The sequence below is a fragment of the Panthera onca genome, chromosome F2 (assembly GCF_046562875.1).
Source record: "Panthera onca isolate mPanOnc1 chromosome F2, mPanOnc1 haplotype 2, whole genome shotgun sequence".
Taxonomy (NCBI): domain Eukaryota; kingdom Metazoa; phylum Chordata; class Mammalia; order Carnivora; family Felidae; genus Panthera; species Panthera onca.
Window position 1 is genome coordinate 41,956,567 of NC_138356.1, and position 27,920 is coordinate 41,984,486.

The 27,920-nt window shown below is 40.4% G+C and overlaps 1 protein-coding gene and 1 long non-coding RNA gene across 6 annotated transcripts in view; both read right to left on the reverse strand.

Annotated features, from left to right (window-relative positions):
- Positions 1-15,702, reverse strand: part of PLEKHF2 (pleckstrin homology and FYVE domain containing 2) — a 28,438-nt gene extending 12,736 nt beyond the window's left edge. The window contains exons 1-2 of one of the 5 annotated variants that reach the window (XM_060610943.3): positions 15,603-15,702; positions 14,911-15,045 (exon numbers count right to left, since the gene is read on the reverse strand). The gene's annotated coding sequence lies outside the window, so the exon portion shown is untranslated. The other 4 variants (XM_081792174.1, XM_060610942.3, XM_060610941.3 and 1 more) reach the window with 4 other exon arrangements.
- Positions 15,703-22,105: 6,403 nt separating this feature from the next.
- LOC144615082 (uncharacterized) overlaps positions 22,106-27,920 on the reverse strand; it is a 32,892-nt gene continuing 27,077 nt past the window's right edge. The window contains exons 2-3 of the long non-coding RNA XR_013553473.2: positions 25,784-25,847; positions 22,106-22,421 (exon numbers count right to left, since the gene is read on the reverse strand). This is a non-coding gene — a long non-coding RNA (uncharacterized LOC144615082). The remainder of the gene's footprint in view (positions 22,422-25,783; positions 25,848-27,920) is intronic.

Sequence of the window (27,920 nt, forward strand, 5' to 3'; positions counted from 1 at the left end):
ACTCCAGTTCCATCCACGTTGTTGCAAATGGCAAGATTTCATTCTTTTTGATTGCCGAATAATACTCCACTGTATATATATATATATATATATATACACCACATCTTCTTTATCCATTTATCTGTCGATGGACATTTAGGATCTTTCCATACTTGGGCTATTGTCAATAGTGCCACTATACACATTGGGATGCATATGCCCCTTTGAAACAGCACACCTGTATCTTTTGGACAAATACCTAGTAATGCAATTGCTGGTTTGTAAGGTAGTTCTATTTTTAATTTTTTGAGGAACCTCCATATGGTTTTCCAGAGTGGCTGTACCAGTTTGCATTTCCACCAATGGTGCAAAAGGGTTCCTCTTTCTCTGCATCCTTGTCAATATCTGTCATTGCCTGGGTTGTTGATTTTAGTCATTCTGGCTGGTGTGATGTGGTATCTCATTGTGGTTTTTTATTATTCTTTTAATGTTTATTTTTGAGAGACAGAGCATGAGCAGGGGAGGGGCAGAGAGAGGGGAAGACACCAAATCCAAAGCAGGCTCCAGGTTTTGAGCTGTCAGCAGAGCCCAACGCAGGGCTTGAACCCAAGAACCATGAGATCATGACCTGAGCCTAAGTCAGACGCTTAACTGGCTGAGCCACCCAGGCGCCCCCTCATTGTGGTTTTGATTTGTATTTCCCTGATGATGATGTTGAGAATTTTTCATGTTGTCTGTCATCTGGATGTTTTCTTTGGAAAAGTGTCTATTCATGTCTTTTGCCCATTTCTTCACTGGATTATTGTTTTTTAGGCGTTGACTTTGATAAGTTCTTTAGTTTTTGGATACTAACCCTTTGTCCGATATGTCATTTGCAAATAACTTCTCCCATTCTGTCGGATCCCTTTTACTTTTGCTGATTGCTTCCTTCACCGTGTAGAAGCTTTTTATCTTGATGAGGTCCCAATAGTTCATTTTTGCTTTTGTTTCCCTTGCCTCCAGAGACATTTTGAGTAAGAAGTTGCTGTGGCCAAGGTTAAAGAGGTTTTTGCCTACTTTCTCCTCTAGGATTCTGATGGCTTCCTGTCTTACATTTACGTCTTTCCTCCATTTTGAGTTTATTTTTGCCTATGGTATAAGAAAGTGGTCCAGGTTCATCCTTCTGATGTTGCTGTCCAGTTTTCCCAACACAATTTGCAGAAGAAACTGTCTTTATTCCACTGGATATTCTTTCCTGTTTTGTCAAAGATTAGTTGGCCATACGTTTGTGGGTCAATTTCTGCGTTCTCTATTTTGTTTCACTGATCTAAGTGTCTATTTTTGTGCCAGTACCATTCTGCCTTGATGATTACAGCTTTGTAAGACAACTTGAAGTCCAGAATTGTGATGCTTCCAGCTTTCGTTTTCAGGATCGCTTTGGGTATTTGGGGTCTTTTCTAGTTCCATACAAATTTTAGGACTGTTTGTTCTAACTCTGTGAAGAATTCCAGTGTTGATAGAAATTGCATTGAATATGTAGATTGCTTTGAGGAGTATCGACATTTTAACAATATTTTCTCTTCCAATCCATGAGCATGGAATATTTTTTCATTTTTTGGTGTCTTCTTCAACTTCTTTCAACTAGCTTGCTATAGTTTTCAATGTGTAGCTTTTTCACCTCTTTGGCTAGGTTTATTCCTAGTTATTTTATGGGTTTTGGTGCAAATGTAAATGGGATCGATTCCTTGATTTCACTTTCTGCTGCTTCATTATTGGTGTATAGAAATGTAACCGATTTTTGTGCATTGATTTTATATCCTGCGACTCTGCTGAATTCATGGATCAGTTCTAGCAGTTTTTTGGTGGAATCTTGGATTTTCCATATATAGTATCATGTTGCCTGTGAACAGTGAAAGTTTGACTTCCTCCTTGCCAACTGGGATGCCTTTTATTTCTTTGTGTTGTCGGCCTGCTGAGGCTAGGACTTCCAATATTACGTTGAATAACAGTGATGAGAGTGGACATCCCTGTCGTGTTCCTGACCTTAGGGGGGGAAGCTGTTTTTCCCCACTGAGAATGATATTAGTGGTGGATCTTTCACATATGGCTTTTATGATCTTGAGGTATGATCTTCTTAAATTTTTTTTTTTAATGTTTATTTTTAAAGGAGAGACAGAGTGTGAGCAGGGAAGGGGCAGAGAGAGAGGGAGACACAGAATCTGAAGCAGGCTCCAGGCTCTGAGATGTCAGCACAGAGCCCGACGTGGGGCTCAAACTCACAAACTGCGAGATCATGACCTGAGCCAAAGTTGGGACGCTCAACCGACTGAGCCACCCAGGTGCCCCCTTGAGGTATGATCTTCTATCCCTACTTTCTTGATGGTTTTTATTATGAAAGGATGCTGTATTTTGTCAAATGTTTTCTCTATATCTATTGAGAGGATCATGTGGTTCTTGTCCTTTCTTTTATTAATGTGATGTATCATATTGATTGATTTGTGGATACTGAACCAGCTCTAAATCCCAAGTGTAAGTCCCATTTGATCATCGTGAATAATTCTTTTAAAGTATTATTGGATCTGGTTGGCTAGCATCTTGTTGAGAATTTCTGCATCCATGTTCATCAGGGAAATTGGTCTATAGTTCTCCTTTTTGGTGGAGTTTTTGTCTGGTTTTGGAATCAAGGTAATGTTGGCCTCAAAGAACAAGTTTGGAAGTTTTCCTTCCATTTCTATTTTTTGGAACACCTTCAAGAGAATAGGTGTTAACTCTTCCTTAAATGTTTGGTAGAATTTCCCTGGGAAGCCAACCAGTCCTGGATTCTTGTTTGTTGGGAGATTTTTGATTATGGATTCGATTTCTTTACTGGTTATGGGTCTGTTCAAATTTTCTATTTCTTTCTGTTTCAGTTTTGGTAGTTTATATGTTTCTAGGAATTTGTCCAGTTCTTTCAGATTGCCCATTTTATTGGCATATAGTTGCTCACAGTATTCTCTTATTATTGTATTTCTGCAGTGTTGGTTGTGATCTCCCCTCTTTCATTCTTGATTTTATTTGGGTCCTTTCCTTTTTGTTTTCGATCAAACTGGCCAGTGGTTTATCAATTTTGTGAATTCTTTCAAAGAACCAGCTTCTGGTTTCACTGATCTGTTCTACTGGTTTTTAAAAATTTTGATAGCATTGATTTCTGCTCTAATCTTTATTACTTCCTGTCTTCTGCTGGTTTGGGGTATTATTTGCTGTTCTTTTTCCAACTCTTTGAGGTGTAAGGTTAGATTGTGTATCTGAGACCTTTTTTCTTCTTTAGGAAGGCCTGGATTGCCATATATTTCCCCCTTATGACTGCTTTTGCTGCATCCCACAAGTTTTGGGCTGTCATGTTATCATTTTCATTGGCTTCCATGTACTTTTTAATTTCCTCATTAACCAATTCATTCTTTGATAGGATGTACTTTTTTTTTATTAAAAAAATTTTTTTTAATGTTTTTATTTTTGAGAGAGACTACGAATGGGGGAGGGTCAGAGAGAGAGAGGGAGATACAGAATCTGAAGCAGGCTTTTGCTTATCTGGAAAAACTCTCTCCTTCAATTCTGAATGATAACCTTGTCAGGTAGAGCATTCTTCGTTGAAAGTTACTACTACCTTTCGGCATTGCAATACACTGTGCCACACTCCCCTCTGGTGTGCAAAGCTTCTACTGAAAAGTACGCTGACAGTGCCTTCTTTTGTTACCAGTTGTTTTTTCTCTTGCTGCTTTTAAGGTGCTCTAATTTTTTACATTTTACTTATTTATTAATTTATACTTATTTTTGAGACAGAGAGAGAGAGTGCACTTGAGTGGGGTAAGGGCAGAGAGAGAAAGGGGAAGAGGATTTGAAGCAGGCTCTACGCTGATAGCAGAGAGCCTGATGTGGGGCTTGAACTAATGAACAGTGAGATCATGACCTGAGCTGAAGTCGGATGCTTAACTAACTGAGCCACCCAGGTACCCCGAACATTTTAATTACAATATGTCTTGGTGTGGGTCTTTTGGGGTTCATCTCATTTGGAACTCTCTGGGCTTCCCTGATCTGAATGTCTGTTTCCTTCCCAGGTTAAGAAAGTTTTCAGCCATTAGGTCTTCAAATAAGTTTTCTCTCCTTTCTTCTCCTTCTGGGACCCTGATAATGCAAATGCTATTCTGCCTGATATTATCCAATAGGTCATTTAAACTATCTTCATTTTTTAGAATTCTTTTTTCTTTTTGCTGCTGTGTTGGGGTGAGTTATACACTCCCCTGACTTCTAGACTACTGATCCCTTCTTCTGCTTCATCTAGTCTGCTGCTGAACAGCTCTAGAGTATTTTTCAGTCCACTTATTGTATTCTTCAGTTCTGTGACTTGTTTAGTACTTTCTTACTTCTCTATCTCTGAAGTCTTCACTGGGTTCATTCTTCTCCCAAGTTCAGTGAGCATCTTTATGATCATTACTTTATCAGGGCAGAACCCCCTGGTTCCTCAGGGAGAAGCTCCATTTGTGAGATCCATCCCAACTGAGGGTTCCCGCAATGAGGGTGGAGTTTTTGGCAAGACTGTATCTCTGCCTTTTCTACCTGTCTCAATGTGGTCCTTTTAACAGTTTGTTGTGAAGGAGTTGTTTGGCTAGTTTTCAAGTTTTATTCAGAGGAAACTGTCCCATAGGTAGCTGTAGATTTGATGTGTCCATTGGAGGAGGGAGTTCCTATGCCAGCATCTTGAACACTCTTCCACAACATATTACAGAAATTAGTAATGATTTTTTAAAAAGTACATTTCTTAGATAAGAAAAAGAGGGACAAGCTTTTGTATTTTAATTTTAAACTCATATAAAGCTGAGTTGAGAGGAACTGAAACCAAAATTTTAAACCACATATAGAGAGAAGCCACAGTAATTTTTTAAGAAGTCTCCTCTAGGCACCAATCTGCCCATTACTGAAGAGCAGACTCAAATGCATTATTCTACAGGCTTAGCCAGAAAAGGAAAAAAGAAAAATTAACATGTACTCAACACCTATACAAGTGTTAGGCATTTCCACATTTTACTGTTTTAATGATCTAAATTTTGTTAAGTGGTAATTACATACGTTTTACAAAAAAATAAATTGAGTCATGTATAGTTAAACAATTTTCCCATGGTCTCACAGCTAGTTTTTATAAAAATGCAATTTTTTTCTAATATACATTGTTACCTTCAGAAATAAACATTATAGAAATATTTAACTTATGTGAACCTTATTATGTATTTGGGGAAAGCCACTGAGGAAAAGAACTGAAATATGGTAATAAGTATTAAAATGCTAAAAGTAATCATTCAAATACTATAAGGGAGTAAAAAGTAAAAGCTGTGACTACTTTAGGGTGTCAGTAAAGGCAATATCAAACAGGTTAGGCTTGGTAGAGAAATTCACCATGGTGTGTAAGAACTAAGTCATAGTTGAGAATTTTAAAAAAATTGGAAAAACAGAATAAAGACACCGGGAGTTACAAAAGATCTTTAGAAAAGTTGGAGATACAGGGAAGAATAAGGACCTCAGGTTTTAAACAAGACCTCCAGATTTTAACTAGCATTTAAGCCATATAACCCAAGGCAAGATTAATATTCTTTAACTATACTATAATCAGGTTAACTCCTTATTCAAAAACCAAAGGTTCCCTGGCCAACCAAATCAAATCAAAAATCTTTAACCTGGCATTCAAAGCCCATCAGTCATGCTTAAGCTTGTCCTCAGTCTATTTTTCTAGTTTTACCTCTTTCTATATGTTCTATTATAATCAAACCAGATTACCACCTGTTCCTAGAATATACTCTGGCTTCCTCACCTACCTCTGAGCCCAATATGTGCCCCTCTCCCCTGCCATTCTGAAATCTTACCAATTCTTCAAGATGTAGTCAGCTCAGTAGCTTCACACCCAGAGATATTGTTTCATCTTTAAATTCTCCTATCATTTTATCTGTACCACTTCACGGCACTTTATGTTCTATCAGGTTTGAATCAAGATTTATATACCTACTTTTCCCTAAAATATTTGGAGGTTCCTAGAAGAATATTATTTCGTACAATTTTGTATTCCCCAAAACACTTACAAAAATGCTTGCATATATATGCCATCAATCTGTACTGAGGTGAGTATAACCAGCAGAAGCAGAAGCTTCTCAACCTAGAGTTTAAAGAAAATCAAAGACTTCATTTTTGACATCTGTACTAATATTCACAGAAAACAGGAACCACACCCTATACATCAACTGCTTCACTAGACCCACAGAATTTAAATTTACAAGCAAATGTTCAGGTCCATTCAGCTAGCATCTAATTATAAATTCTAAGTATTGAGCATGGCAGATCCTGTTTTAAAAAAATCTCAATCTCATGATAATATATAAAAATTATTTCTTCTCTTGCCAAGAAGCACAGCTGTTTAGTTAGCAAACAAAAAATGATGATGTGTGCATATTTTTACCATCAACAAAATTCAGATAAAAAAGTGCATCATTTCAAAAAGTATTTGTACAGGGGCAGCTGTACAGGGCTGACTGCTGAAAACAACAACAAAAAAACCCACCGTATAATATTGAAAAACAAAGCTAGTAAAGCTCAACTAAAATGCTACTGTGGAGTTGATTATTCCATCACATCCCTAATAAATTTTCTTTAGTATTTTTCAAAGCAGTTATAATCTGCTCACCACATTCAAGGCTTTATGCTTTGTGTCAGAGGGAAAGAATGAATGAGATGCTGGGAATCAAGACACGTTACCACAAAATTTTAATGAAAAGCACAATAAGATAAATACTGTGATAAAAATAATAAAGTGGTAAGGAAGCAAAAAAGGAAGAGTGAAGATATGGCTTAAAGAATGTAGCATTTGAACACTTGAAATAGGTGTGAACAATATGTGGAACCTCAGAAAGTAAAACAATGGTAAAGGCACAAAGCTCTACAGGAAAATATCTGTTTCAAAAAAAAAAGTCACATGTGCGGTGCCTGAGTGGCTCAGTTTGTTGAGCGTCTGTCTTCAGTTCAGGTCATGATCTCACGGTTCGTGAGTTTGAGCCCCACTTCGGGCTCTGTGCTGACAGCCTGGAGCCTGGAGCCTGCTTCAGATTCTGTATCTTCCCCTCTTTCTGCCCCTCCCCCGCTCCACTCTGTCTCTCTCTTAAAAATAAACATTATAAATAAAATAAGACAGAAATTCACACGTACGTCTGCAGCCGAGGCTAGACAGAGACATTTAGTAGAAAAATGGGGAGAGAAAAAAATAAGACTACGGTGAGTTTTTGTTCCTCAGTTTTTTCTGAAGCTTTTGGAAGGAGTGGTCTGGTAAGAATTGGTAAGAGTGAAGTTTGCAACAGAAAAAGAAAGAATAGAGATCAGGTCCAGGATTGCTATGACTGACTAGATATGGAAGAATAAAGCTGAAATTAACTCCACAGATTTTTGGTCTAAGCAGCGAGGAAGCTGGTAAAACTAGTATTAACTTTCAATAAACATGAAGTAGTAGCAAACATTTATTGACCCTTACTTTGTACAAAGTAGTGATAAAAGAAGCACTCAAAACTAGGGGCGCCTGGGTGGCTCGGTCGGTTAAATGTCTGGCTTTGGCTCAGGTCATGATCTCATGGCTTGTGAGTATAAGCCCTGCATTGGGCTCTGTGCTGACAGTTCAGAACCCGGGAGTCTGCTTCAGATTCTGTGTCTCCCCCTCTCTGTGGCCCTTCCCCGCTCATGCTGTCTCTTTCTCAAAAATAAATACTAAACATTATAAAAAAAAAATAAAGGAGCAGAGAAGAACAAACTAAAAATATTTTCAAAAAATTAAGAGTGATAAAGCCCAGGGCCAAAAAGTTTAGTTGGGAGATAACTGTAGACAGGGGGAACATCTAGAAACAACTCTATAATGACTAGAAATTCAAGCTGGGCCTTAATGCAATAGTAGGTCAAACTATTTGGGGGAGAGGGAGAGAGGAAGACAAGGGGGACGATGATGTACAAACATTTTCCCCACAGAAGAAACAGTTGAGTCCATGCTAGAGGGGGTAGGGCCAGGAGAAAGTACAGTGGTTGAATAGAAATCTGGTAAGATAGGGAAAAGCAAACCGCAAAGAAAAGTAAGTATCAGACTGAACAGTTTAGACTTTATTATACAGGCAACAGGAAGATTAAGGCCTTCAAATAGGAAAATATCAATCCATATACAAAAGCAGTACACAGGATGGACTGGAGAGACTCCTGAAACTAGACTGAAGGCAAACAAAAAAACCCCAAAACCCAGAAAATTAACAAAAGCCTGAGTCACAATAATTAACAGCAGAAATAAGAAGGGGAAGAGAGAATTAGTGAGGTATAGAGGACAGTATTTAGAGACCAACTGAACATGTGGATGAAAAGTAAGTGAAAGATGACTTCAAAGGTCTAAGCATAAGCCACTGGCAGGTGCTGGTTTTGCTTCAGGAGGGACAAGAAATCAGTTTGGGACATATTTATCTTGAAGTACCTTCAGCATATCCACAAGACAGACATCTGTCAGACAAACAGAAATGCTAGGATGAGCAGGGAGCTCCAGGACTAAAAAGATGGAGTAGTCATTCATGTAGAGATACTGACTGATACTCTGGAAGAAAGAAGAGTGCAAAGGACTGACCTCTCAGGAACACCTAGAGAGGAAGCAAGAGAAGGGGAGAAAACAGAGCACAAAGCACCTTTTCAACATAATTGCACATGTCTCACAAGCCTCACAGACTAAATAACCTTATTGTGCCAAAAGGCCACAATAAGCAGTGAAACATGTGGACAAATCGAGGACTAATGGTAATGTATAATAATAAAATACTTCAGAAAGCAATGCCCTTTGACCCTGGAATTTTTAATCACAGAAATTTATCCTGAGAAAGAAACTCTTGAGGAGGGCAGGGGGAGGGGCACACATCTGTGCATAAAAAATTTTCCCTCTGGCATTAACTCTAATAGTGAAAATGGAATCTAAATTCCTAGCCATAGACAGGAATGGTTAAATGTAACATGAAAAGCCAAATATCTTAAAAGAAAACATTTACCACATAAAATTTTAAAACTTCAACATTGAAAGGAAAAAGCATTAATGTTAAGAAAAATATCTGTAACCTATGACAAAGGGTCAACATTTTTAAGATACAAAGGGCCCATGTAATTAAATCAATAAGAAAAAAGTAAAATATCCCCAAAGAAAAATGGGTAAGATACAAATGGCAATTTCCAAAACAAATAAGAATGACCAGTAAATAGAAAAATGTTGGTTCTCAGTACTAATCAAAGAAATAAAAAGGGAAATGATGTATTATTCACCTCTCCATGATATGGGGAAAATGGGCACTCATATTCTTGACAAAACACACTGGAACAACTTTTCTGAATGCCATTTTTGGCAACAGAAGCACTTTAGAAAGTTTACACAAAAATTCTATTTCCAAGTATATATGCAAAAAAATTTAAATCATTGTACAAAGTTATTCACATACTGTGGCTTTGTCTTAGTAATGTTGAAAAGTCAGAAATAACCTAAACATTCAACAATAGGAGACTGGTTAAGTAAATAATGGCATTATCTATATAATGGATTTTTTTGACAGAACAGAGATTAATATTTAATGTGGAAAGTTGTTAAATAAGGCAGTTTCTTAAATAAAGGTTTCTAAACAGCACATATAAACTTTTTTTCTTTTTAAGTCTAGAAAATACACATCAAAAATTTAGTATAGGTTGTCTCTGAGCACTAGGGTAAAATATGCTAATATTGCCCAATTGTTATTTTTTTAATGTTTTTATTCATTTTGAGAGAGAGACAAAGTGCGAGTGAGGGAGGGCCAGAGAGAGAGGGAGACAGAGTCCAAAGCAGGCTCCAGGCTCAGAGCTGTCAGTGTGGAGCCCAATGCAGGGGGCTCAAACTCATGAACTGTGATATCATGACCTGAGCCAAAGTCGGACGCTTAATCCACTGAGCCCCCCAGGCACTCCTGTACTGCCTAATTATTTTATAATGAACACATATTCTCTGATTAAAAAAAAAAAAAAAAAAAAAAAGAATAAACCTTCTTAACTAACAAAACGCAAAGAACATGTAGAAAAAATCAGGTGTAAAAAAACAAATGCAAAGTTATAGGTACAATTGATAAAAAAAAAAAAAGATCTTTTTAATTCCCCCCCTCCCCCCAACTACTGTTAAATTAAACAAGTATAAAGAATTAAGGATAGGGGCACCTGGGTGGCTCAGTCGGTTAAGCGTCCGAATTTGGCCCACGTCACAATCTCACAGTCTGTGAGTCTGAGCCCCACGTTGGGCTCTGCGCTGACAGCTCAGAGCCTGGAGCTTGCTTCGGATTCTGTGTCTCCCTCTCTCTCTGCCCCTCCCCTGCTCAGGTTCTGTCTCTCTCTGTCCCAAAAATAAATAAAAATATATTTTTTTTTAATTAAAAAAAAAAAGGATAGCTCCACTTACAAAAAATGTAAAGAAAGAAAGATGAAAAAGTTGATACAAAGAGGAAAATAGAAAATTCACATCACAAAATCTTAATCATATTAGAAGGAAGCATGTTCATCTCTAAGAGACAACAATGTCAAGATTGGGGTTTGCAACCTGAGTTAAAGTAAAAACAGAACAGAGAAAATGAGTCAACTTTGGGATGAGAAAAGGATTAGAAAGCAACTAGTACACAGGCAGCTGGAAAAGAAATATTTAAGTTACCAAAGCTGTGACTTTTATCAGGAGTGCTAGGCAGAAAAAGGAAATGGCGGTATTTACAGGTTGAGAATTGACCAGTTATACACAGCAAAGGTCAAGGAGAAGAATATGAGGTGCTAGTGAGTTCACAGAATATGAACTATAAGGTTCAGTACTGGAAAGAAGGAAGAAAAATAACAGCCTGGGAGGTGACAATGAGGACACAAAGCTGGTTCATCAGGTATGATGGAAAACAGAAACAGAAACACGGGCTCTTGAATCATCACCTCTGGTGATTTTAAGACTTGAGGTAGTTAAGGATGATGACAAGGTTAAGTAACTCAGTCATCCACGTAGGTTACTGATGTAGAGTAGAGGTGAAGGTCACTGGAGTTAGTGAACTGTAGTTACAAATGTGGCCCACCTTTATGGTCTGAAATGACTATAACTGTTACTTTAACCTCTGCAATCCTTTACTTTCCTTTGACTCAGATACATCCTTTTCAGCCTGAGAGATAGGAATCTGGGTGGCACTTAACTTCTCTCTGCATTTGATTCAACCACGAAATGAGGAGAATAAGGAGATGGGATAATGAATTAAATCAATGATTCTCAAACTCTGACAGAACATTAAAATCACGGGTGGTTTAAAAAAAACAAAACAAACAAACAAAAAAAAAAAACAGGCAAAACTACCTATGCCTGACCCCAAACCCAGTAATTCTGATTTGTTCTAGGGTGGAGTTCAGGCATCAGTATTTTTAAGAAGCTCCTCAAGGAATCCTAATGTGCCGGCAAGGCTGAGAACTAAACTGCCTATTTCTAAGGTTGCTTCCTTTTAAAATTCTATGATTCTATGTAAATGACAGCCACTTTGTTCATTTGCTAATATAACTTACTGAGTATCATGCACCAGGCACTTTCACAAACATATTTTAGTAGATCCTCACAACTCTTTGAGGCAATATTTGTGTCCATTTCAAAAATGAGTCCAGTGAAGTTTAGAGAAATGAAGCAACTTGTTCAGGAGTCACAAGCTAGTAAGGAGGAGAGCTAGAATTCAAATTTGTTGGTTATTTGTTCAAGTCTATCATATAAGCAACCTGCTTTTTCTAGCACTCACAGCAACTACTTGAATGCTTCCCAAATTGAGCATACCAATTTTTGGTTTATGGATCAATTGGAGAGAAAGTTACTTTGGATGGGGGCAGAAAATTGACCCCAAATTCTACAGTAATTTCATTATAGAATTACTAAACCCCTTCACCTAGAGAGACCTGCAACTTGAAACAGCACTCTGAAAGTGTATCTACATATATGCTTTATTCAGTTAAGCCAACAAGAACATTGCTATTAAGCATGCAGCTGGCATACAAAGCCAGTTCTCAAAGATAAGCTTATCAATAGAAAAGCAATTTTTAAATGCTTTGCATTGAGTAAGGCATTCTAAACCAAAATTTTAAGACAATTCTGAAAAATTGACAGAGAAATGAGAGTTGCTCTACCAAAGAGCTTCAATGTATAAACATGACCTTCAAATTTATCAGGCATTATCTCTATATTTTACACTTTGAAATGATTATTCTTTTGCTGACACACTGCTTCTTCTTTGTTGATTATACTTCAGCCCATTATCTACATGGAAATTTCATAAACATTCAAGTTCTGTATCCCTAGGCCAAAATTTATTGAGTTAACAAATTCTGAAAGAAAGAAAAAAAGAAAGAAAGAGGCATTAGAGAAGATTTAACTTCTATGCCCATGGAAAGGGCAATTTAATAAGAAATTCATGAAGTACATTTATATGGGACATATGTGTCTTCATCCATTCAAACCTTTACTGAGTGAGCATCTGCTGTGTTCTCGGCACACTGGGGATGAAGACGTAAATCAGATTCCGTGCGGTGTCTGTGGTCAAGGAGGTGCGAAGACAGATCAATGTAATATTTATTGGAATGCAATGTGATAAGTGATTTATTCTTGAGGAGAAAAGGGGGTTATGGTAAGGAGAACAGCATAGGAAAGGTTTCAAAAAGTTAGGCTCAAGTGAAAATTTCACCACAAGAACCCCTGTCAGTCAGCTCTCTAGGAAATAAGTATACTGAAGAACTAAAATCAAGAAGAGCAGCAAAGACAGAGGAGACAAGGTGGACAGAGATTGCCCCACAACTGGGAGTTATGTATTCTACAAAGTTATGCTACAGGAAAAACAAGAAGGCTTCAGAATCCTAAAGACCTCGGTGAAATACCAGTTTGGTTGCTAGATCTGTGAAGTTAGTTAAGTCACCTCATTTCTAGGTTAATTCTTCATCCAGAAAAACAAATGTGTATAATGGTGTTTACTTGACAGTGAAGCAAAACAAAAAGGATTTTTTTTTTTTTTTTAAGAACTAAGGAAATTAGCAACCAAATCTGAGCAGAAACTATCTTTACCTTTAGATTAAGAAAAGAAATTCTCCAAGACATGATTTAGGGTTTATCTTACTTGTGGTTAAGAGTCCCCTCAGTTCATTTAACAGAATTTTAAAGCTAAGATGCCTCTGTTTAAAAATATCAATTTACATTCATTTACTGGGGTAATTCAAGCTGAATCTCTGATGCCTTGGTGAGTACACCAGTTTTATTTTTTGAGGCGATAGCATGTGCTTTCCAATTAAGGACAGAAACTTAATACCATTCACCTCCAGCGCCGTCAGACCCAAATAGATTAAAAATAGAAGCCTTCGTTAATACTGAATTAACCTGAGGACCCCGTGAGCCACGAGAATACAGAAAAAAAGGTAAATGCTCAAAAAAATGGCAGGCATGCACCTTTAAAAAATGAAAAGGAGAAAAAAAACTTCGTAATGAAAAGATCACTTCACCTTATGACACATGCCTGTAAGTCCCTCAAAGTTCTTAAGTCTTTCTTTAGTCTCCTCTGTAACGTACTATAAAACACAACAAAGAAGCTATTTAACAACTTACATACTTTGTGAGTCTTACAAAAGGGCTTAGTTATCTGTAACCTTAATACTACCATTGCCATCGCACACTCACAAGTGATTGCTATGATGAAAAAACACACAAGGGAATTCAAGCAACATGAGCAGCAAGCTGTTGGCCCTCCGTAACATTTTAAAAAGAAAAAATAAATTCGGCAGAAGACCATACAACTTTAAAAGACTCGAAATAAACAATGCGTTGGAGCCAACGCTTCTATCCGAGCAAATTCTGCGGTGCCGTATTTTGCCAAGTCACATAAAAATATGCTGTTCGACTTACACCGTCCCTGATGCCCAGACACTGCAAACTTTTCGGAAAGAAAAACGATGGGGCCCCAGGACGCCACCGGCCGCGAACCGGACCCCAGTCCTCACGCCCCGCAACTTCTCTTCTCGCCGGACCTCGGGGCCCCGCTGGCGCCTCGGCCCGCCCCCCGCCCGCGGTCCCGCGGCCCCGGCAGGCACCAGCGCGGACCCTCCGGACGGCCCCCGAGCCCGCGGGCGCAGGCGGCTGTGTTCTACGGGCGGGCGAGGCTCGCTGCCGGCGCCCGCGGGCCAACGCCAGCGCGCGGGGAGCGGCCCGGGAGCGCCCCGTTTCTCACAGACCCCAACATGGCGTCGGCCGCCGCCCGCTACGACGACACCTCCCCGCGCCGCAGACGGCCCGGAGACCGCGGAGGCAAGCGCCGGAAAGTTTCGCTTCTCCTCTCCCGGCCCGCCAGGGACGGGCGCACAACCAACCTCGGGCTTCACCTACCCGGCCGGGCGCGGGCGGCGGCGACGGCAGCGAAGGTCCGACTCCTCGTCGTCCCGGGCGCCGGGCGCGGACTCTGCCCGTTCCTCCGCCCCAGTCTCCCAGGGTGTGTGCAGCCAGCGGCCCCGCGCAGGCGGCGCGATCCGGACGCGGCGGGCGGGCGGACGACCGGCACAGCCGCTCGCAGGTGACTCCCCCGCCCCTCCAGTCGAACCCCACAACGGCCGCCGGGGCTGGCCTCTCCCCTGCGCGTGCACGGGCGCGCCGCCGCCCACACGCCAGGCGCGAGCGCTCGGGCACGAGCACACCCACACCACTCACTCCCCCGCCCTTTCTTGCTTGTTCCCTCGCCCCGCCCGTGCGGCCCGCGCGACGTGCTCGAGGGGGCGGGGCCTCTGTAGTGGACACACCCACCTAGGCAGTCCGAGGCAGAGGGTTCGTTCCTCCGCTCCGTGTGCAGTCAGGCTCTCCGGGGCCCCTCGGGTGCACGTGGGAAGGCTTACCTGGTTTGCGTGGCTCTGGCACTCCTTTGGAAAGGATTGTTCATCTCTTTACGAGGTTCTTGGGAAGAAGGGAAGGAAGGCTGGGTTCCCTTTCCCCTACCACGAACGGGCCTCCCCAGGGAACTTAAGAACTTTCTACAGGCGGGAAAGAAAGGCTTTGTAAATGTAGATTCGCAAAGGCGTCCGGGCGTACGTCTGTTTGCTAGTTCCGCTTAGCGCGGCGTTCCTGCCCATCACATGTTTCATTTGCTCTCCGTAAAGCCCATACCTCTTGAAACCGAAAGGACTGCGGTTACAACACCTACCCCATGTACTTTGCACAGCCCTTTAAGGGCATGCCTTTATTGCCTGCCTTAGAACTCTCGTCTTCCCAGAACTTTTCTCTGACGCTGCAAAACCTCATCTACCTACTTCAACAGGCTTGGAAACAGTGATGATAGTATATAAGGTTAACCCGCCCTTCCTCATACCGCAGCAACTGTTTGCTAAGCGCGCTGATGGGTACATGCAGAAATATCAAAGATGTCTGAGAATGGACAAGGAATGGGGGAAGGGGACTGCGGCATACTCAACACAAAAAGTGTGTAGGTGTAAATTAGATTCGGGTATTATTTCAAGAATATTTAACCTTTGTTTGACAGTTCTTGAATTAGAGCCGCCAGCATCCGAGCTGCACATAACTGAGCACCCACCAAGGGAACATGAGCAGGCCTTGATCCTGATCCGCTTTCTTTTGATGTGGGATTCTATCATCTTTAGGTCTTCGGCTCCTATCCTCTCCTATTTCAACATCTCAGAAACAAAAATAAATTTTTTTTTTAATTAGTAGCTAGAACAAAACTAGCAAGGGTGAACTTTAAAAATTTTTAATGTTTTTATTTTTTATTTTAGAGAGAGAGAGAGAGAGAGAGAGAGAGAGACAGCTAGGGGGGAGGGGCAGAGAGAGAGGGGGCACAGAATCTGAAGCAGTCTCCAGCCTCTGAACTGTCAGCGCAGAGCCCAATCTGGGGTTCGAACTCACAAATCACTAGATCATGACCTGAGCCAAAGTTGGAGCTCAACCTACTGAGCCACCCAGGTGCCCGCCCCAAGGATGAACTTTTTTTAATGGGGAAACTTTTAGGATCATTACACAAATCTTAACATATGTTAGCTGTGGTTGTCTCTGTAGACAAGTACAAATGTCTCCAGGACACTTGTCTCAACCATCACCCTACCCCACCTTCATTCAGCCTCATCCCTCTATGTGCAAAGCACATTTCAGTGGGGGAAAAGATGGGCTTGATCATCTCCAAAATCTCTTTAAATTTTGAGATTAGGAATTGCTATGTCTAGTCACCAAACATTTTTGGTCATTCAGCCATCAGTGAACATATTTGCCCTCTCTCCCTTCCCAGCATACTTATTTAGCTTAACGTAAAATGCATGGAGTTAGAAACTAAAAGAACTATAATGAAAGTATCTACGTCATGGTCTCATTATGAAGGTGAAATGAGTTAATATTTGTAAAGCATAGTGCCTGGTACATGGTAAGTGCTATGTAAGTGCTAGATAAAAATTATTGTATAGGATGTATATTAATTGCATATGTAATAATGTATGTAATATATGGTATGCAGATATACATCTATTATTATATACCTAGTATACCTATATTAGGTACATTATAAAACATACACACAAAAAATCAGAAGTAATTATGTAAAACATTGTTTGTGTTTTCTTTCTGCACTCTGCGTGTTCTGTACCTTCCCTGGGTTGTAGCACAACCCTCTTTGGACCTCACTGATTTAGAGCTATACTGACAAATATGGTAGCCACTAACCACATGTAGTTATTAAAAATTCAGTTCCTCAGTCACACTGACCACATTTCAAGTACTTAATAGCCACATGACTACTGGACAGTGCAGATATAAAATATTTCCTTCGTTGCAGAATGTACTCTTGGATAGCACTGATAAAGCTGAAATAAACAAGGGACTAAGGCAGTAGGATCAACTTGTGACTAGGACCTGTAACCATGGCACCATGTTCAAATCCAGTGATAAGATCTTTCTCTGAGCCTCACATCTCCTCTATAAAATGGAAATAAAAATGGGAACTACCTCACGGACTGCTGAGCAGAGGAAATGAGATAAGGTATGTAAAGTCTCTGGCAGAATACTTAAAACATAGAGGAACTTGAAAATATTGGTAATATTTGAGTTTTACCCAATTTGATAAACCTGAAAGGTTTATAATTGTCCTTGATTCTAATGGGTAAGTTTTTCAAGGATATTTATTTTTTAAAAAGTTAAGAATTTGGTAAACTTTTAGTTGAAAAGAGCATTCAAGGGGAGATGGCAAACGCCTGGATTTTAATTACTCCTTGATTTCTTTGTTCTCCCCACCCATAGGCCCCCGTCTTCTCCCAGTTGTGCCCATCTCAGCAAAATGGCACTGCTACCCTCAAACCTGATGAGTCATCACCATCTCATCCTCTTTCCTATCTCCTTCATCCAGTCTCTTTGCTTCCAAAATATTGTAGGATCTGCCTGCAAAACACCTCATCTGAAATCCTCTCCTCTCCTTGTGTCCCCTCCACAGAGGGACAACACAGGATTGTTCAACTTCCCCACAGAAAGCCTTCTATGACTCCCCATGGAGGCTGCAATATGCAGTTGTACAGGTTGTAGTAGAACAACCCACTCTTTGGAAGACTGCCTTTCAAATTGGAACACTGTAAATTTTGTATTTTAAAAAAAAATTTTTTTTAACGTTTATTTATTTTTGAGACAGAGAGAGACAGAGCATGAATGGGGGAGGGTCAGAGAGAGAAGGAGACACAGAATCTGAAACAGGCTCCAGGCTCTGAGCTGTCAGCACAGAGCCCAATGTGAGGCTCGAACTCACGGACCGCGAGATCATGACCTGAGCCGCAGTCAGACGCTCAACTGACTGAGCCACCCAGGTGCCCCAAAATTTTGTATTTATTACAAGTATTCTCTGGCAGATTTCAGTGAAGTGCCTTGTTCTACTAAAAGTATTTTACAACAATTTCCCAACAAGATGGAAATGCTTTGAGAAGTGGATGCTCTTTTCTAATTTGCCCAAAGGTGCCACATGGGGTAGGAACATTTCTATTTCACTTTGAACAAAATGCCAGTTGATCACTAGGTCCTATAAACCCCAGCACAATACAACCTCTGCCATCGTCTCCACCATAAAATAATGCCAAGCTCCACCAAATTCCAGTCATATTGATCTCCTGTTGTTTTAAAAATATACCAAGCTCTTTTCTGCTAGGGGACCCGCTGTCCTGGCCACTTCTCTACCTAGAAAGTCAAGCCCATCGCACCCCACCCTTCACATAGCTGTGGCTCCTTGTCATCTTTCAGTTCTCTGTGCCCCGAGAGAGTGCCCCTGTTATTCTGGGTTACAGCCCTGTGTTTCCCTCATGGCACTTATAGATCTCCCTGGAGACAGTACGCTCCATGAGGACGGGGAGTTCACGGTCTTCTTTGTTCTATCCCCAGCTTCTCCATGGTCAACTTAGCACTATTGCCACCCCTCTGTGCGCTGTGGGAGAAAGTTTAGAATTCCATTTTCCAGAAGACTTTTCCTTAAATGTTTCCAGGTTAAATCCCGCCAATGGAGACATATGTGTGAAATTTGAAAAGCAGAAGAAAAGGAGAAACCATTATTCTCCAGTACAGCTTCAAACAGCTCAGATTAGAGGGGGCTGTTTCCATAGACTTCTGGGAAAATATCAGACAAACCTGAAAACATAATATTCCATTTTTGAAAGGGGTGGTGGGGCTGTATTCTTAAAAAGGGCAGTGGAAATGTTCCAGATTAAAAGAGGTGAGGGACTCCTGGGTGGCTCAGTCTGTTAAGCGTCCAACTCTTGGTTTTGGCTCAGGTCATGATCTCACAGTTTGTGGGTTTGAGCCCCACTTTGGGCTCTGCGCCGACGTGTGGAGCCTGCTTGGGATTCTCCCTCTCCCTTTCTCTCTACCCCTCCCTCTGCTTGTGCTGTCTCTGTCTCTCTCAGAATAAATAAATAAACAAACTTAAAAAATAAATAAATAAAATAAAAGAGGTGAAAAGACATGGCAACTAAATATAATACCTGACCCTAGACTAGGCCCTCTAGCGGAAGGGAAGAACACTACAAAGGACATTATTGGGCCAATTGAAAAAATCGGAATATGAACAGAAAAGTAGACAAAGGTATTATATTAAAGTTAAATTTACTGTCTTGGTCATTTAAGAGAAAGTCCCTATTAGGATATACACACTATTTAGGGGTAAAAGACGATGAGGTATATAATATACCCTCAAATGATTCAGAAAATATTTCATACATAACATATAATGTAAATATTACCTCTAAAAGAAAGAAATCACTTACATAACTGATAAAGCAAATGGAGTAAAATGTTAGTAGATGAATCTGGGTAAAGAGTTTATGGATGTTCTTGCTATAATTTCTGTTTGTGCAAACTGTGAGTTTGAAATTACCCCCCCCCCCCAAAAAAAAAAAAAACAAAAAAACAAAAAAACCCATTTAAAAAAAAAATATATATATATAATAAAGCACTAAAGAAACAATACTAAATAATTCAAAACAAACTAGGATAGCTGTCTTAAATATCCAGTCTCAAAATAGGTCCAGACTGACAGCAACATGATTAAAAAACAATGTACTTTATGTTTTCTAATTCCTCAGTGAACAAAAAGTGAATTTTTTCTTCTTGCAGAAGACAAGATGCTCCCTGGCTATAATCTATCATACACAGTGGGTCTTTCTAAACATTTAAATATGGGATGTTTGTGGCTTTGCTCGCCACTGTGTCGTACAAACTAGTTTGGCACAATCACATCCTGGGCTGCAGGAAGTAGGAACAGATACTATATTCCTTATAAAACTTCATTATGTGAAGAGAATAATCCAAGTTATAACCACATCCCCCAATTGCATCATTGTCTACTTTTTGCTTTAAAGCAAGAAGGCCTCGTGATTCGTGGAAATGTAGTTCTATGCTATTTTATTAGAGAGCCTTATAGTCATGTCTTAGAAGATCATTTAGAAATGTTTTCCGATTAAATGACAAAGAAAATTCTCTCAAAAATATTGCAAGACAGTAAAATGATCAGTGGTTGCCAGACATTAGGGGAAAGGGAGGGATAAATAGGATTTTTAGGGCAATGAAACTTCTATATGATACTATAATGGTGGATACATGTCACTATATAATTTGTCAAAATTTATAGCAGGGGGGAACTTAATATAAACTATGGACTTTGGGTGATAAGGACACGTCTGTGTAGGTTCATTGACTGTAACAAATGCACCACTCTGGTGCAGGCTGTTGAGAGTGGTGGAGGCTTGCTTGTGTAAGGGCAGGAGATTTATGGAACTCTGTACTTTCCACCCAATTTTGCTGTGAACCTAAAACTGCTCTAAAAAATAAAATCCATACAAAGGGAAAAAAATATTGCATATGTCTCTTGGAAAGGTTAGAATTTAAAGTTGGGGAGTTGAGAAGCTTTTTGGAAGGAATTTTAATTCATTTCTTGAAAGATTTATTGTAAATTGTATTTCTCGACTACTGCGCTTTTAACAATCTGTCAAGCTATCTTACCTGAGAATCAAAAAATGACATTTTTATTATTATTTTTTTTTATTTTAGAGAGAGAGCGTGAGCAGGAGAGAGGGGCAGAGGGAGAGAGAGAGAGAGAGAGAGAGAGAGAGAGAGAGAGAGAGAGACTCTTCAGCAGGCTCCACACTCAGGGCAGAGCCCAACACAGAGCTTGATTCTATAACTCTGGGATCGTGACCTGAGCCGAAATCAACCGTGAGCCACCAAGATGCCCTTCAAAAATGACATTTAAATTTGAACACAGAACCTTATTAATATAAAAAAAAATAAATTTTCTTGGCAGAAATTTGATGTTGGGACACCTGGATGGCTCAGTCAGTTGAGCATCTGACTCTTGATTTCAGCTCAGCTCCTGATTCCAGGGTTCTGGGATTGAGCCCCACGTTGGACTCTGCCTTGCATGGAACCTGCTTGGGATTCTCTGTTTCCCTCTCTCTCTGTCCCTCCTCTGCGTGTGCTTTCTCTCTCTCTCTCTCTCTCTCTCTCTCTCTCTCCCTCTCCCTCCCTCTCCCTCTCCCTCAAAATAAATAAATAAACTTAAATTTTTTTTATCTTGATCTTGGGAGTTTTAACATATGCATCTAGTATACATCAAGAATCTTGTGAATTTTTCCAACAGTGGGTATAAATTGATCAGGGATTTGTCTCACTTCAAACTGAGTTTATATATTTCCAACAGGGACATCACGTCATATTGGAAACTAAGGAACTAGTTCCATGCTCATCTCTGTTTTTCTAGAAACATAAGGCTCAACACCCCATCCTGAAATAAATTCCAGGTAGGATAGTAAATTACATGTAAAATATGGAAACTTTTGTATAAAAGGGACATGTAAAATATACAACTACATTAATTTTTTTTATCTTTGGTAGAATTATACATGATTCTTTTTCTTATGTGTTTTACCAATATTCTACAATAAGTATGTATTGTTTTATTAAAAAAAAACACAAGGCATAATCATGGGTAAGTTTTTCAATGAAGTAAAAATCATATTCAAGTACTCTATACACAAAAAGGCACAATGTCTGCTTTCTTCTGTAGAAAATTCCTAAATTATTTGCACATTACCTTCCCTGCCAGTTGAGTGGAATTATACAACAAATGCCTTATTTCTCAACATTAACTCTTGTAAATGACAAAACGTTGACCTCCACAAGCAGTTATTGAAAAAGTTTACCTTCTATAAACTAGCTTAAAATAAGTATGGAAACTGCAAAATGAGAATACCGTATTATGTTTTTAAAAGTTGGTGCCAGATTAAATAAAATCCAACAGTAACTTTAAATCCAAATATTATTGAAAGAATCTATTTTAAAAAGCAATATACTTTTCTGGAGTAGTAGTGTAAACAGGTCGTTCATACTTTTATGGAAAGGGAAGAAATTTAAGCATGATTTCATTAAAAATTCATTTTAAAATAAAAATAAAAACTTTCATAGTTTGAAGCCAGATAGACCTGAGTTCAAATTCTGATTCTACAACTTATTAGCTTATAACCTTGTGTAAATGGCTTAACTGTTCTGTTCAATTTTCTTGTTAGTAAAAATTGGTAAAAATGGGAAAATAATCCCCTATGCCCTAGGATTATAAAGATTGGGGCTAATATAAGCAAAGCACATAGCAAATAGTAGATGCCTGGAAAATAGAGGGTCTTAAATAAACAGTGGATGTGGTGGTAATGTTATAGTACTAAATGTTATTGCTGTTGAAATTATTAATAAAATATAAATTTTATCACTTATGTGACAAGGCAGGAAATAGTATATTAAACCTTGACATGCCTGATTTATAGATCTCTGGCCAGTTCTTGCAAAGGTCCTTCCTTCATATCTGTGCCTCTTTAGTGACTCTTCATACACTCTAGATTGACAACAAATGAAGAATGTTCACAAGCAGAACAAATCCTATGAAAACAAGCCATCATTCAGTTGTAACCACCCAACTGCACTCCTTACCTAGTCTCCCTCTGGCTCTGTATGGAGCAGCCCCCAGCACCCATCTCAGTCCCTGACTTCTATCCAAACCCACCCATATGTTTCTTCACTTCTTAGCCCAAGTTCAGCCACCAGACCCGGTGGGTGCCAGAACAGGCAGGCATGGCCAAATACAACAGGGCCCCTGGTTCTAGAAGAGGGGTGAGGTGCCTGGACCAAGAGCACTCTGGAGAAAATGTCCAAAGTCTTTGCAGAGTAGTAGCCCTGCTCTGCCTCATTTGAGCCTCAGCACATACAATCACTGTTTATTGAACTATGACTCACACATAAGGAAACCCGAATTTGGAAATGAAACTGAGTGGCAAGGCAGGAAACCAGCCAAGAAACAGGGAACACAGTCAAGAGACAGGCTTACAGCCAGAGACCATAGGACGTGGTGCAGAGTACTATTTCTAAAGCTGGGGTCAAAACTCCTAAAGGTTAGAAAGAACATTTTGATCTGGAAAACACTGAATAGCTTTTTAATGATAATGCAAAGGTATGAATGGTCTCCTCTGCATGCAGCACCTTCTTTCCATATTCTCCAAGTACTGAACCCTTTTACTGTCTTTTTTTTTTTCCCATATCATCTCCAGCATATCTTTACCTTATTTTCTCCTAGCTTCCGCCTTCCTGTGTGAGGAATCCTGACACACATTCTACTTTCCCAGAAATGGAGTGTCATGTATATGTATAGAAACATAAATATGCACATCTTGGATTTGAAAACCAAAATAATCCATGGACATCTACTTGGTGATAAGGTTGGGGTGGAAATATAAAATAGAGTAAATTAGTCCTATTTATCTATAAAGCAATTCATTAACTTATTAAAAATATCTATTGACTGCTATGAGTTAGATATTGTTCTTAGAGTTGGGGGTAGCATGGGGTATGGAGGGAAATCAGACAAGAACTATGTTTTTAAGGAGCCTAGATTCTAGCAAGGGGAGAAAGCACAGAAAATAAGATAATTACAGACAGTGATGAGTGCAGTAAAGGAAACAGATACGGTAAGTACAATGACATCACCCAGGAGTGTTTAGGGTGGGAGGTGTTTTATCCCCATAATATTCATCAACCCCACCACCACTATTACTGGTCTTTGAGAAGACTACTGATAGTCTCTCAGTCTAATGTAAACTGCTATGTAAATGAATCTTCAAGACACGTGTCATAGCCCTTCCCACCATCCCACATTCTCAACCAGATTATTTATTGTCCCTAAACTATTCTTCAATAAAAGTTCTGGAGCCATCACAGAGTACTTAATGGAAAGTGACTGGCTATTTTAAATAGAATAGTCCATACAGCTTCTCTAAGAAGACGACAATCGACAAGACAATCGAATTGAAAGATGAGAAAGAGGCAACTCCAGGAAGAGGTAGAGAAAAGTGTTCAAGGACAGGAAGAACATTATGCAAAGGCCCTGAGGCAGAAAGAGTTTATAGTGAACTCAGAGTAGAGAGATCAGTGTGGCAGGGGAGGAGCTGGTGTTAAGAGCTAAGTGAGGTAGGTAGAAGCCAGAAGCGTTCTGGGCTGAACCAGAGGGGCCTGGCTATAAGCAGGAGAGTGACGCTATTTGATTTACAGTTTTAACAGATTTAACTCAGAATTGAAAACAAAAATGGAAACAGGAAGACCTCTCAGCAAAACATCACAGTAGCTCAGAGGAAGGTGATGATAGCATGGCCTTGTGGGCAGCTTTGGAAGGAGAAATGGACAAATGAGGTATACCTTGGAGATAAAACAGGTAGGACTTGCTAACTGACTGCAAGAAGGCAAGGGAATGGGAGGAATGCAGAGTAACTCCCAGGCTTAGGCGTAAGCAGTTGAGCAGATCATGGCCTCATCGACTGGGATAAGGATGCCTAGGAAAGGAACTGGTTTGAGAAATGGAAGGAGAATCAAGAATAATTTGACATATTTGGTTTGAAATGCCTATTAGTGATCACAACTAGTGATGTCAAGTCTAGAGTAAGTGGAGAGATCAGGACTAGAACTATAAACTGGGGCACTGTCCACAGGAAATACAGTTAGGGATGATGTCAAGACATTTATTAGGATAAAACCTTATAAAATCAAGGATCTAAAGATGAATGAATATAATTTATCAAAAAGAAATAATGCTTTATGCACAAAGATATTTATGGCAGCATTATTTATGACATTAAGTAAAGGGGGAAAACACTAAATGTGTATTTTGAAGCAGTTGAGTGCTTTATCAATGAAATATTATTCAATAATTTAAAGTCTTGAGGCACCTGGCTGCATCAGTCTGTAGAGCATGTGACTCTTGATCTTGGGGTTGTAAGTTCGAGCCCCATGTTGCGTGTAGGGATTACTTAAAAATAAAATCTTCAAAAAATAATAATTTAAAGTCTTTACTAAGACATCTGTATAAGAAAGGGCTATATTTATATTAAAATTCTAAGTGGGGAAAAAACACTATAAACTTATCCACATGGCATGATCACTATATTAAAATATGAATAAAAGGTAAGAAGGAAATATGAAAGGTTAATCACGGTCATTCTTTTTCTTTGGACTTTTTCATATTTTCTATAATTCCCATTCTGTTTGATAGCTTAAGTGAGTCTTATGCTAAGGTAACAGACAACCCCCCAAATTTCTATGGCTTCACACATAAAATTTATTTTTTGCTCATCTCAAGTCCACTGTAGGTCAGGTCAGATATAGCAGATAATAAAAGATGGCCACTATCAGTATTTACCCTCCCTGTACCACATGCTACTCCCTATATCAAATGTAGGAGTCCAATTTCCCTTGCTTTGAATCTGGATTGGTCTTGGTGACTTGCCTTGATCAATAGAATATGGCACCAATGATGGTGTGTGACATCTGAGGATAGGTCATAAGAAAACTTTTAATTCCTCCTGGGTCTCTTGGGACACACACTCTTGGGCTGCTTCCTCTCAGAACCTAGGACCCATGCAGTAAGAAGCCCAAGACATACAGGTGCTGTGGTTGATAGCTCCAGAGCACCCAGTTGATAGCATCAATTCTAACCATTTTGGACTTCCAACTCAGGTGAGTGGTCAAAAGACTGCAGATTTAGCCAACAACTTTCTGCAACAGTATGAGAGACCCCTAGGGAGAATGGTCAAGCCGAGCCCACTCAGCACACACAGAACTATGGGAGGTAATACAAAATTATTGCTTTAAGCCAGTAAGTTTTAGAGTTATTTGACACACAGAAATTGATAACCAGAGTATGTGACTACTTACTTTCCAAGGAAGCTGCTTTGCTCTTGTGGCTCCATCATCTCAACAGCTGGCCATCATTATCATCCTAAAGGAGAAGGCAGAACTAAAAGTTTACACAGGACCTTTCTCTACCTCAGCCCAGAAGGGATAGATATCATATAGGCTGCCTACAGCCTATAGGTCAGCACAAGGTAAACAAGGAAATATAGTCTCTTGGGTATGAGGCAAGGAGAAAAAATGATATAATGTCTACTATGACTTTACATTACTTTCACTTTTTAATTGTAAAATATTCTAAACATAACAAAAGAATACAAAGACGAAAATAATAGGCATCCATGTACTCACTAACCAGACATCAAACTCTTACAACCACACAAAAAAAGCCTTATTAAATGGCTCTGGAGATCTTTCTGTAGATGTTGGGTGATAATAGCTGATTATAACCCTTCAAAGGATGTCGAGTTCAGACTCCTTAACAAACCCCTTCACTATTGAAAGGGCGGGCCTATGCAGGCCGACTCCATCTTGTTCTGTGTCCTTCACCTTGACCACACCTCCTCCTCTTGAGTAACCCCCCCCTCACCTGCCTAACAGGACTCGGACCCTTCCCCAGCCAATCGGCCGAGGCCATAGCCATTACCTCACCAACTGCCCCTAGGCCCCAATAAAACCTTTGTCCTTTTGAAACTCGCTCTCCCTGGTATCTCACCGCTGCGTCGGTGCAGGTAGGGGATTGAGCTCGAGCTAGCTCGAATAAAGGCTCTTTTGCTTTTACATCGGACTCGGCTCCCTGGCGGTATTTGGGGATCAGGAATTCTGGGCATAACATTTGGGGGCTCGTCCGGGATCCCCAAGACCCCTGAGAGAGCCCCCACCCGGAGAGCCTGACTGGCCACGGTTAGTGTCTGTTTCTTCTGTCTTTTCTGTGTGAGCTCATTTCTGGAATTCTGGTAGTGCCCGACGCGGTCTAAGTGGACGCACTGGAGGACCACGGGCTGGGAGTTTCGGAAGACGTTCCGATCCTCCCTTCTGGAGGGACGTGGAATCCCCTCAAAGGTCTGAGACGAGGCGGGTCGCTCCCACTGGTCGGCGTGAGGCCGTCGTCTTTGGAGGGACGTGGAATCCCCTCATCGGTTTTGGAGGGCTGTGGAATCCCCTCAAATGTCTAAGCTAGCTCTCAGTTTTGCTTCTATGGAGTTGGAAGACTTTCTAGGGGCCCTCTGTTTGTCTGTTTTTGTGTTTCTCTGTTTTGTTCTGTGGACTTACTGGATGGACATTATGGGACAGACTCAGACTACTCCTCTAAGTATTATGATTGATCACTTTAAGGATGTGAGGGGAAGAGCTAACAACCTCAGTGTGGAAGTCCGAAAGGGTCGGTTGCAGTTTTTTTGTTCTAGCGAGTGGCCAACTTTCAATGTCGGATGGCCACCAGAGGGGACCTTCGACCTCCCTACCATCCACCGAGTCAGGAGTATCATCTCTCAGCCTAAGATGGGCCATCTTGATCAGCTCCCTTACATTATCACTTGGCAGGACCTTGTAGAAGACCCACCCTCTTGGCTTAAGCCCTTCCTAGCCCTGCTCCCTCCGGAGCCAAACCCATTCTTGCTTTGCAGGGGACAAAGAAGAAGAAAAGTCTTACCCAGCCTTCAGCACCCCTCTACCCTGTCCTACAGGGGGGTACTGAAGAAAAATTAATTTTTTCCTCCCCCGTATAACCCCTCTAGGATGCTGGAAGAACACCATCCTCCCCCTCTGGGGGAGGCAGACGCTGTTCTGAGAGCGGGAGGCGGAAACGCTCCAGTGGGAAGCCCGCCCTTTACCAGACAAAGGTCTCAGAGGGAGCAACCCGCCTCCGCTGCCTACTCCACTATTCTGCCCCTGCGAGCCACCAAACCCCCAGACGCGGAGGGGAATCAGCCCCATCACTATTGGCCTTTCGCCACTAGTGACCTCTACAATTGGAAAGCTCATAATCCTAAGTTTTCCGAGAAACCGGCAGGGCTTATTGATTTATTAGACTCTGTTCTTTTTACCCATCAGCCCACGTGGGATGATTGCCAGCAGCTTTTGCAGGTCCTGTTCACGACTGAAGAAAGAGAAAGAATCCTCAATCAGGCCCGAAAACTAGTTCCGGGCGCAGACGGGAATC